The sequence below is a fragment of the Pelophylax lessonae genome (assembly GCF_965119305.1).
Source record: "Pelophylax lessonae genome assembly, chromosome: 8".
NCBI classification, from domain to species: Eukaryota; Metazoa; Chordata; class Amphibia; order Anura; family Ranidae; genus Pelophylax; species Pelophylax lessonae.
In genome coordinates, this window is record NC_138775.1 from 144,622,711 (window position 1) to 144,635,029 (window position 12,319).

At 36.8% G+C, this 12,319-nt stretch overlaps 1 protein-coding gene across 1 annotated transcript in view; it reads right to left on the reverse strand.

Moving 5' to 3' along the window:
- Positions 1-12,319, reverse strand: part of LOC309562196 (uncharacterized protein) — a gene marked incomplete at both ends in the record, with an annotated part of 124,599 nt that overhangs the window by 8,950 nt on the left and 103,330 nt on the right. The window lies entirely within an intron of this gene.

The following is a 12,319-nucleotide window of genomic DNA, read 5'->3' on the forward strand; positions in this document are numbered from 1 at the left end:
CTTGAGTTGACTGGCAGTTGCAGGGGGAAACAAACATCACAGTGAACATGGACGTTATGCAGCAGTGCACTATTGCCAGGTTCAACTTGATGTTTGCTACAAGTCAGGAAGTGCTCTGTTTTGTAGAGGACAGGTTATGGCACACACCTAAGTAAGTGACATAAAAGTGACATAAGTGAATTGATAAGCTTAAAGCTTATATTTATAACTCCCCTCTAGCAGCCATCAACTCACTTGAGTTGACTGGCAGTTGCAGGGGGAAACAAACATCACAGTGAACATGGAAGTTATGCAGCAGTGCACTATTGCCAGGTTCACCTTGATGTTTGCTACTAGTCAGGAAGTGCTCTGTTTTGTAGAGGACAGGTTATATGGCACACCTGGAATTTATTGCAAGGCATATATTCACATAAAAGGATTTATATATAATGTTTTGTGGGAATTTATGATGACCATTTTCACAAGAATATTAGCTTGGCTGGCTTCTATCTTGGCTTTAAAGTACAGCTATAGGTAAAACTTTATCCAAAATCAAAAAAGTTTTGCCTTTAGTTGTAGACCTTATATTAATATTTTCTTTTATGAAGTAGTAAACTGCACTACTACAGTTTTTCCTAATTTTACTGTTACTTCTAGTAAATACTAGTGTTGTTGTCTGTCTCTGCTATGCTATTTTCATTTTCAGACCTTCCTATATGTTTGCAGTGCAAGTGCACTATGAGTATGCAGGGCTTGCAGGCCATGACAGGGTCCAGGGAAGTGTCCTTTAAAAGCAAATGAAAATAAAAATGATTCTTTCATTTGTGACTGCTTTATTGTTTGTTTTTTTTTATAAAGTTTTGAAAACCATTGGGGAGTGGGCTGGGCATGGGCATTTGGGCAGTAATTGTGATGCATCGCGGAATTGAATCGTATCGAATCGCGTCCCTAATAATCGTAATCGCATCGAATCGTGAGGTAAGTGAAGATGCGCAGCCCTACTGTATCAGTGTCACTGGTGATATCAGTGGCAGTTAGTCAGTTTCCACTTATTGTCAGATTTCCCGCCGCGCTATCACAGTCTCATTATAAGTCGCTTATCAACGTCATTAGTAATATAAAAAACATACCATAGTTTTGTAGACACTATATCGTTCACGCAAACCAATTGATATACCCCTATTGGGAGTTTGTTTTACCAAAGACATGTAGCAGAATACATTTTGGCCAACATTTATGAAGATTTTTATTTTTTTTTCATTTATATAATAAAAAAAAACTCAGTGGTAATTAAATACCAGCAAAAGAAAGCTCATTTGTTTGAAAAAAATTGATCATGTTCTGGAAATTTTATAGATAGCCAACTCCTATCATATTGATTAGTGGTTCCAAATAATTAAACATTACTGCAGTAGGGAACAGACACAAAAAGATACACTCTGCATCTTTCAAAAATAACTGTTCTGTTTTATTTGACTCAATTGAAGCCTTTTATACACATGATTACGTAGGTATCGCATTAATATTACAAGTGTTCTTTTATGGTAACGGGCGTAACATAGGCACAATAATTTTAATCAGGACACGAAAGAATGCAAACATTATAATGTGCCGTGTGCACAATGGATGCAGTGTGCAATACATACAAAATAGAATACAATAATATACAGGATGTACAAATTTCCTTTGCAATCTCCCCATTTGATCAATATTTTGATCACTAACCATACCTGCTATCACCTTTAACCTGGAACCTCCACACACTTAGGTGGAGGTAGTCCCAGCCAAAGAGGCAAACTCCATTGTGGAGACTATAATAGCTGAGAGCAGCTTTTTCATTACAAAATTAATTTTCATTGTAAAAAATGATTGATAAAAAATAATTATAGAGTAATCGGCTGTACACTCCTGTGGCCAGAATGGCCTTTTAGCCTAAATGTAGCCATGCTGACTTATCAGCACAGGTAAACATAGACAATGCTACATAAAATGCAAGACATATAGAAGACAATATGACTTCAACATGACTGAACTACTTTTAAAATCCCATTAAATATATATATTTATATCCCTTACAATAAAGCATTTGTATAAATAGTACCTCAAACTTTGATTCCAAGAGGAAAGCAAATCAAACATAGAGATACTTTTTTCATTTAGTAATTTTTGCAGTGTCTGGTGTGGATCCAGATGACTTTTCCTTCAAGTTTTGTAAACTGTACATGAAATAGATGCTGTATTGTGTCTCCACACATTTCCTTATATATAAACGTTTCTTAAAAGAAGAAGTAAAGTCTGGAAAAATGTTTTTCTTTTTGTTTACCTGCAAAGTAAATGTATAATGTGCTAGTATGCAACGCATAATGTCACATAATGTGCAACGCATACTAGCACATTATGTGACACTTACCTGCAAACAAAGCCCGCGTCGTCCCCGCTGATGGCCGCATCCTTCTTTGCCCGTCTTCCTTCTGGGTCTGCGGACTCCAGCTGTGCTACTGGCCGGAGCCGCGGGACGTCACTCCCGTGCATTCCCATGCGAGCCGCCAGTTACGGCACAGGGCCCTGAAAAAACAGCACGGGTGACCTTTCCTTCAGAGCGCATGCGCCGATGACGTCATTGGTTGCATGCAATGTAAATATCTCCTAAACGGTGCAAGTTTAGGAAATATTTACAGTATCTATAGATAAGCCTTAATATAGGCTTACCAATAGGTACAAACATTACAGTGGGGTTTACAACCACTTTAACAATCCACAAGTCACCTGGCTTTAGTTTATGAGATCCTTCCAAACTTTTAGTATCTGGAATTGGGGAGAAAACCCATAAATGAGTTTGTAAAAATCTTAAAAGATCAGCAACATTCTCTGTGAGATCCGAGTGGAGGCCTTCAACATCTGAGACAAATATAAGCAAGTGAGAAACACACTCCCTAACCATATCTCATAGGGAGAGAGTCCAATATCCCCTTACAGGCTTAAAAAAATATATATATGAAGACATTCAGGCCATAGTTTTCTAATATCTTACTCTACTTTTTCAACTACATTGTAGATGGTAGGGATGTAAAATAAAACCTCAAAACTTTTTGTAAGGACTCTCCTATAAAAAAAGTAGTTCCTCTGTTACTCTCTCTAGCTTCTGGGATTCTGTACTTACAAACTACTTCTAATAACACTTTTTACTGTGGCTTTTACAGTAGCATTTGCCACTGGCCAAACTTCTAAATATCAAACATGACCTGGTCATGAAGGGGGTAAATATTCTGGAGCTGAGGTGGTGAAGGTGGGAGTAAACTCCCATGCATAAATTATACCTATAGGTAATTTTTGCACCCCTAAAGGATATTCATACATTTAAGTTTGTACTTTTGGCATGGGAGGAGAAAGAGATCTTCTCCAGAACTGAGCCATCGCTCATACTTTACAAGAGGTTCATTGATGATCTATTCATCTTGTGGGATGGCACAGAAGAAAGTTTAATAAGATTCTTAGAAAAGATTAATAAGAACCAATATGGGTTGAAATTTTCTGCAACATAGAATAATGACCAAATACATTTCCTGGATCTAACATTAGAAATTAAGAATGGTAAAGTGAACACCAAGACCTTATTTAAGGAGAGGGACAGAAACTGCTATATTCCGACCAGCAGCTGTCATCACCCCAAATGGATAGGGGCCATTCCAAAAGGCCAGTTCATGAGGATCCGGAGAAATTTCCGAACAGAAAAAGACTACCTGGAACAATCCAATTTGTTATTCCAGAGATTTGCGGGAAAAGGTTATGATCCAAAAGAACTCAGAATAACAAAGCAAAAAGTAGGGACAATGAATAGGGAAGAAATGTTAAGACCAAGAATTAAAGAAGCCAATAATATCGGAGAATTGGTGGTCCTAACTAACTTTAATCACAACTATAAACAATTTAAATCCATTGTACGTAGACATTGATCAATTTTGAAACAGGACAAAACACTAAATTAAATCCTACCAAACAAACCCTCCTTCATATACCGCAAGGCCAAAAGCCTCAGTCATACATAGCTTCTAATGTACCAGAACCACCGAAGAAAACTGTTACCTTTTTGGACCAGACTAGGTTTTTCTTTTGCCGAAGATGTAAGGCTTGTAAGAGTACTGCCAAAAATAATCCCAGGAAAATCAACACCTTCCAATCAAAAAACAGGGGAAAGACTTATAAAATAAAAAAACTGATTACCTGCCAATCCATACATGTTACCTACCTCATAACATTTCTGTGTGGCCTACAATATATAGGCAAAACAACTAGAAAGCTGACTCAGAATCAACAAACATGTCAGTAATATCCTGAAAGGATTCCCTAAGCATGGCGTATCAAACCATTTTTCGCCTACATCACAACAAAAATCCATGAGGGATGACCTTTCATGGTATAAATAAAGTAGAATCACACTGGAGGGGTGGGAATATGATCCAAAAAATATCTAGGAATGAAACAGAATGGATCTATAGAATGAACACAATTCAACCTAATGGTATGAACGTGGACATTGATCTAAACTGTTTAATTTCCAATTATTTCCAATTATTGAGCATTGCTATTAAGTATATATTTTTCATACATTTATTCATACATATATATATATATATATATATATATATATATATATATATATATATATATATTTTTACACTATTTTTTACACACATTTTATAGATACATGTCCATAATTTTAATATTTTTGATTCTAATAAATTGATAATGTATATTTTTAGGAATGTTGTATCTATATTTGATACTTATTATATGTATTTATGTATTTATATATCTATTATTTATATATCACCAAATTGGATAGACTGGCAAATACCTTAAACCATAGGAGTTTGAGAGAAGCATATATAAAAAACATCCACTAGATGGCCACATGTTACATTTAATAGAGCGCCTATAAACTATACAATATATATATATATATTTTTTTGCCAGTAAGTAAAAGGGTAATTCCTATATGACCACTAGATGGCAATAAGTTTTATACAAGGCAACACGAGTTAATTAGTATCTAGCGCTCTATATACACGATTGGCCAAACCGTCTGCTCCGGTGATATATAAATAAGGAAGTGACCTAGCGTACCACGTGATCCCTGATGACGTCAGACGTTTGCTGACGAAACGCGTCGGGTCCCGAGGTACACCATTACTGACTTATACAATAAAATATCTTACTTAAATACTACACTATGAGCCTCCCTGCCTCTCTTATATCTATATGCTGAGACCCCACACCACCAACGAGTTATATGTGTGGAAGCCGGAGGAACCCATTCACAGTCCCCACACCACGCTCTCTACAAAGGGACACAGCGGAGTCTCCCATAGGACAACCCCATACCCCAGAGGAAGGCACCTCCTGATGCATTGGGCCTTTTAGAGGGACCTCCTGAAGTTGCCAATTTGGGACCACTTACCTACGCTAGACTCCAAGGGGTCATCTGGTAAGTGGGCTGTGAGCACGGTGAAGGATACTCACTCATATTAACCCAACTGAAGCCTACACCGTAGTGTCTGTGATCACTGAAATATTGCTTCTCTGGTCACCATATCAAGCACAAGAGCACTTTTTTAGATGATTCCAGAGTTGTCACTTTTAAAGCACGATTTACTTTATAAAGACATTTTTTGAACATCGTTTATGCACAAAGGATTTATTTACAGTGGGGATCGAATGTTTGGGCACCCCAGGTAAAAATTTGCATTAATGTGCATAAAGAAGCCAAGGAAAGATGGAAACATCTCCAAAAATCAAATTACAGATTAGACATTCTTATAATATGTCAACAAAAGTTAGATTTTATTTCCATCATTTACACTTTCAAAATAACAGAAAACAAAAAATGGCGTCTGCAAAAGTTTGGGCACCCTGCAGAGTTAATATCTTGTACTGCCCCCTTTAGCAAGTATCACTGCTTGTAAACGCTTTTTGTAGCCAGCCAAGAGTCTTTCAATTCTTGTTTGAGGTATCTTTGCCCATTCTTCCTTACAAAACTCCTGTTCTTTGAGATTTCTGGGCTGTCTGTCACGCACTGCTCTTTTAAGGTCTATCCATAGATTTTCAATTATGTTGAGGTCAGGAGATTGTGAAGGCCATGGCAAAACCTTCAGTTTACGCCTCTTGATGTAATCCCCCATGGATTTTGAGGTGTGTTTAGGATCATTATCCATTTGTAGAAGCCATCCTATCTTTAACTTCAGCTTTTTTACAGATGGCATCAAGTTACCATCCAAAATTTGCTGAAATTTTATTGAATCCATTTTCCTTCTACTCGTGAGATGTTCCCTATGCCACTGGCTTCAATACAAACCCAAAGCAGGATTGATCCACCCCCATGCTTAACAGTTGGACAGAGGTTCTTTTCATTAAATTCTGTGCCCCTTCTTCTCCAAACGTACCTTTGCTCATTCCGGCCAAAAAGTTCAATTTTAACCTCATCGGTCCACAGAACTTGTTTGCAAAATGCATAAGGCTTGTCTATATGTTCATTTGCAAAGTTCAAACGCTGAATTTTGTGGTGAGGACATAGAAGAGGTTTTTTTCTGATGACTCTTCCATGAAGACCATATTTGTACAAGTATCTCTTTATAGTGGAATAGTGTACCACAACTCCAGTGTCTGCCAGATCTTTCTGGAGGGATCGTGCAGTCAAACGTGGGTTTTGAATTGTTTTTCTCACAATCCTGCGAGCTGTTCTGTCTGATATTTTTCTTGGTCTTCCAGATCTTGCTTTAACTTCCACTCTTCCTGATGACTGCTATTTCTTAATTACATTCCGAACAGAAGATATTGACATCTGAAAACGCTTTGCTATCTTCTTATAGCCTTCTCCAGCTTTGACATCTGAAAACGCTTTGCTATCTTCTTATAGCCTTCTCCAGCTTTGTGAGCGTCAACTATTTTCAGTTTCAGTTTCCTAGACAACTGCTTAGAGGATCCCATGGTGCTGATTGTTGGGGCAAGGTCAGATGAGTCTGGGCATTTAAAACCTTTGAGATTGACATCACCTGGTCTTCCCAGACGATGATTGAGAACAATCCATGACACTGGCAGGTCTCAGCCTTGCAAAGGGGGCAGTGCATGCTGTAAATTCTGCAGAGTGTCCAAACTTTTGCAGATACCATTTTTTTTGTTTTCTGTAATTTTGAAAGTGTCAATGATGGAAATAAAATCTAACTTTTGTTGACATATTATAAGATTGTCTAATCTGTAATTTAAAGCCTTTTGGAGATTTTTCCATCTTTCCTTGGCTTCTTTATGTACATTAATACAAATTTTTACCTGGGGTACCCACTGTAGTTGTTTATTGCAATTCACGCTGTGCACAGTTACTTGTTACATGCATTAATTTATGCTTAGAAGCACAATTGGTGTTTAATTAATTTAAATAATTGTTTCTAATATACAGTATTTATTTATTTATATGTACAGTAAACCCCCCTCCATTGCGGGGGTTACGTTCCGGACCCAGCCGCTAAAAGTGAAATTCCGCGAAATAGAAAAACCCTATTAAAATGCATTGTAGGCATGTTTTTTTTTACTGTCACTGTACTTGTAAAAGCATTTTAAGGTCTTTAAACACACTTTTAAAACAATAGAAACTCATTTAAACACATAAAAGATACTAAGAGACAGCGCAAGAGCTATGGAAAACACAAAAATATTTCATTTTTAATGATTTATATAGTAAAATAACATTACAAAAAAAACGCGAATTACAGGGACCGCAAAAACTGAACCGCGATGGAGCGGGGGATTACTGTATTCATATTTCTTTGGGGAAGTATTTTACATGAATGATACAAACAAATTTATGCAGCGCAAGCTCCAATAATATTTTGGTAAACAATATATCTCAAATAATTATAAATATAAAGTGCTAAGTGCTGGAATGATCAAATATGCAATAAACAATAAATATCAAGTGCATAAAATCCACATAAAAGTGTTATAAATAAATCCAAGTGAGTGATAAGTGCATAAAAAAGTCCTTAATGCGATCCAAATAAGGTGCCAAAGTACCAAGAATTCAAAGTGCTTGCAAAGTGATAAGGTGCCCCTCTCGGTTCCCCACTCACCAGATTGCCGATATAGAAAGACCTTTGTATATTATTGCACAGTGGCCCGGGATCTTTGAAACAGACTTCTCCTATGTAGCCTTCAGTAATATATGGGTCCGCCTCCGCTTCCACCATTAAATGAAAAGAGGGCCATACATGGTGAAGTATGTATAAACCGATTTATTTTCAAAAAAGGTCAAATGGATACTCACAAACGAATAAAGTAAATTGGCGTGTAAACAGTGAACTCGTGTAGCGCCGCTCTCGGTGTGCGTTCCACACACAGGAAGTTCCTGACCGGAAGTGACGTTCCATCTGGTCCGCAACCGGAAGTACGTCTTCTCTCATATATTTTTTCATTTTTTTCTTTTGGGTGTCCCTATCGATTTTTTCAACAAATTCCTGTAGATTTTTCATTTTTTCTTTGAATTCTGTTGTTTCCTCTAAGTTCACAAATTTTGCCTTAATACCATTAATGTTGGCCTCTAATAATTTCAATTTTTTTGATTTCCTGGAGATGAGTAGTTCTAGTAATTTCCTCTCCATAAGATTGAAGAAACTAAACCACTCCTCCTCCAGAGCTTTATCTGTGAGGCCATCATTAGGGGCTAAGTCCCATCTTAGCCTCCTGGGGGGTCATGCCATCTTTTATATATTTATTTAGTATAAAGATGTCCCACCAGGTTCTGACCTGTTTGTCCATATAACTTTTGAGTAATTTAAAATCCTGGTTCATAGTCTGTCCAATATTGCTAGATGAGAAGAACTCATCTGCATCAATTTTTTTATTAGTCATAAAATTAAATATTTCCATGTGAGCTGCTGGGGGTGGTTCCATAGTGGACCAAGTGAATGAAAAAACAAATTTAAACCCGCGCTACACAACGTGTGGTTATTAAGTGAAAAATGTGTAAATAAAAGTGTAAATTTGTGCAGCTGCTGCAAACACTAAGAAAATCTTAGGGAAAATGATACAAACAAATTTATGCAGCGCTAGCTCCAATAATATTTTGGTAAACAATATATCTCAAATAATTATAAATATAAAGTGCTAAGTGCTGGAATGATCAAATATGCAATAAACAATAAATATAAAATAATAAATAAATAAAAGTACGTCTTCCGGTTGCGCACCAGACGGAACGTCACTTCCGGTCAGGAACTTCCTGTGTGTGGAACGCACGCCGAGAGTGGCGCCACACGAGTTCACTGTTTACGCGCCAATTTACTTTATTCGTTTGTGAGTATCCATTTGACCTTTTTTGAAAATAAATCGGTTTATACATACTTCACCATGTATGGCCCTCTTTTCATTTAATGGTGGAAGCGGAGGCGGACCCATATATTACTGAAGGCTACATAGGAGAAGTCTGTTTCAAAGATCCTGGGCCACTGTGCAATAATATACAAAGGTCTTTTTATATCGGCAATCTGGTGAGTGGGGAACCGAGAGGGGCACCTTATCACTTTGCAAGCACTTTGAATTCTTGGCACTTTGGCACCTTATTTGGATCGCATTAAGGACTTTTTTATGCACTTATCACTCACTTGGATTTATTTATAACACTTTTATGTGGATTTTATGCACTTGATATTTATTGTTTATTGCATATTTGATCATTCCAGCACTTAGCACTTTATATTTATAATTATTTGAGATATATTGTTTACCAAAATATTATTGGAGCTAGCGCTGCATAAATTTGTTTGTATCATTTTCCCTAAGATTTTCTTAGTGTTTGCAGCAGCTGCACAAATTTACACTTTTATTTACACATTTTTCACTTAATAACCACACGTTGTGTAGCGCGGGTTTAAATTTGTTTTTTCATTTTACATGAATATTTGAGCACTGTCTTTATTGTTTTCACATATATTCCAAGTATTTGTTGTTGTTTTGACTAGCAGCTCATAAACACATATATATTTATATACACATTTACCTCCCACCTATTTAATACACGCCGTGATCTAAGATATATCCTGAGCGCGACTATCACTCAATTTCTCCATATATTATGTTTATATTGAGTTATATGCTTGCACTAAAGCACCTTGAATAGTCACATACGAAATAAATCGTAACATATGCGATTCTGTAAGTTTGTGCCCAATATTTGATTTGTTTTTAGATCAATTACACACGGGGGTTGTGCATACTTGACACACCCGTTGAAACATACGTCTGATATTATCTAAGAGCACAGTACACCATTTTTTCTTTTATATTGGTCATAAATACTGTTTAGGTAACAGTCCAGTACCTGCAGCACCTTAGATATATACAGAGGTATCCTACTGTGGTAGCGCGAGGATCATTACACCACAAATACTGTTGGGGCTGTACTGATCATCGGGTATCACCTGAAGGGCCTGGTAAGGATTGTAGGGGAAACTGCATGCTGTTCCCTTTTTTTTGCCAGCTCCTTCACAACCAGATATATTCAATTCATACAGTAAATATGTTAAATAGCTTGTGGCTGGATCATGACTTATTTAACAATTTTATGTATGTATTTATTTATCATTTATATATCAGTTTATGCAGTGCGTTGCAGTAAATACTGCATAAACTGACAGTGAATTTACTTTTTCAATATCACATGTGATATTTGGATCTAATGAGTCACATGATCCAAATATCACATGCCAATATTGTTTAGGGAATTGAGCACCCCATATTTTATGTTATCCAAAAATGTGGCATTATATTGTTGCTTTTTTTTTTTTTTTTTTGCACTATAGTTTATTCTAGTGTAATTTTTCCTGAAAATATAGATTTGATAAACAGCTGTGCAAACAGAATGTAACATTAAAATTTGCAGCTGCCAAAATTTTATTCTACAGGGTCTCTGATTTCAGGAAATATATAAATGTTTATTCCTGACACTTATGTTTTAAGAAAAAAACTGCTACTAAAACATTATTACAGTATTAGATTTAAAAGTGTAGCAGGGAATTTTTATTTATACCTAGAAAAATGATTCCAGTAAACCTTTCCACAATAACTAAACACAAAGCAAGTACTTTCCTCTGCCAAGCCTTTGATGTGTAAGCCAGATATCAAGGAGTTGTCTTAAAGGAAGCAAATACCATTGAAATTTATTAAACAGACAACTGTTTTTAAAATATAAACAAGAACAGAAAAATTAGAGGATTTTTAGCACACAAGGCTTTAAATATGAACCCCATGCAAATGTATTGATTTAATCTGAATTTACGTCATCTATTTTTTAAACAATTATTTTTCCTTGATATATCTTTAAAATGTATTTTTAAATTGCAAGCAGCGTAAATACCTGAATTTGACTTAATAATAATTAATGATTATGATTATTGAAAAATATATAAAATACGTTTTTAATAGAAGTACTACAAACGAAACAGATACAGGCATAACACAAAATGCACGACAATAGTTCTTCAGTTACAAAGGAGAAAAGCAAAAAATACATTTTTGGGAACAGACCCCTGATCATATCATACCTAACAGGAGTCTAACCCCTAGATACACCTTATACAGCATGCTATGTCATAGATTGACTTCACCAATCCCTCCCTCCCTCCCAACCCACCACCATCTAAATCAAAGGATGGAGAGACATCAGGAACCCGGACAACACAGTAGGGGAAGCCATAAACCAACCCCCCCGGATAGCTCCAGGATTTATCACTCTGCATCTATCCATCTGGACCAAATTTTGTAAAATTTCCTCGGACACTGCCAACTTTCGTATGTCATTCTATACAGGGGTAAAGCTGAATTGACTACACTTCGCCAGGAGCTATGGGAAGATGGGTCACCAGACTTCCATCTCAGTAGGATTTCTCTCCTAGCATAAAAGAGGGTGAAGGTTAGGCAGAGCTTGGCATATCTGTTCCCCTATATATCTTCAAAGTGGCTCAGCAGAAGGACCAGAGGGTCCAAGGAAACCAATATATCCCAGAGCCCACCGAGGGTTTATGCCACCGTCTCCCAGAAGGAGCAGAGTCTGGGCAAGAGCAGACCATGTGCCAAAAGGACCCAATCTCCAGGTTACAACTGGTACATTTAGGATCCATCTGGGGATGTATACAGGACAGTCTATGTGGGGTGAAATACACCCTATGAACAAACTTAAGTTGTATGAATTTGTCTTTGGCTGCTATCATGGAGGGGATAAAGGTAGCAACACAGTCCTCCCATCCCTCCTCAGTGAGCCCAGGAACATCTTCCCTCCACTTGTCAAATGATCTAG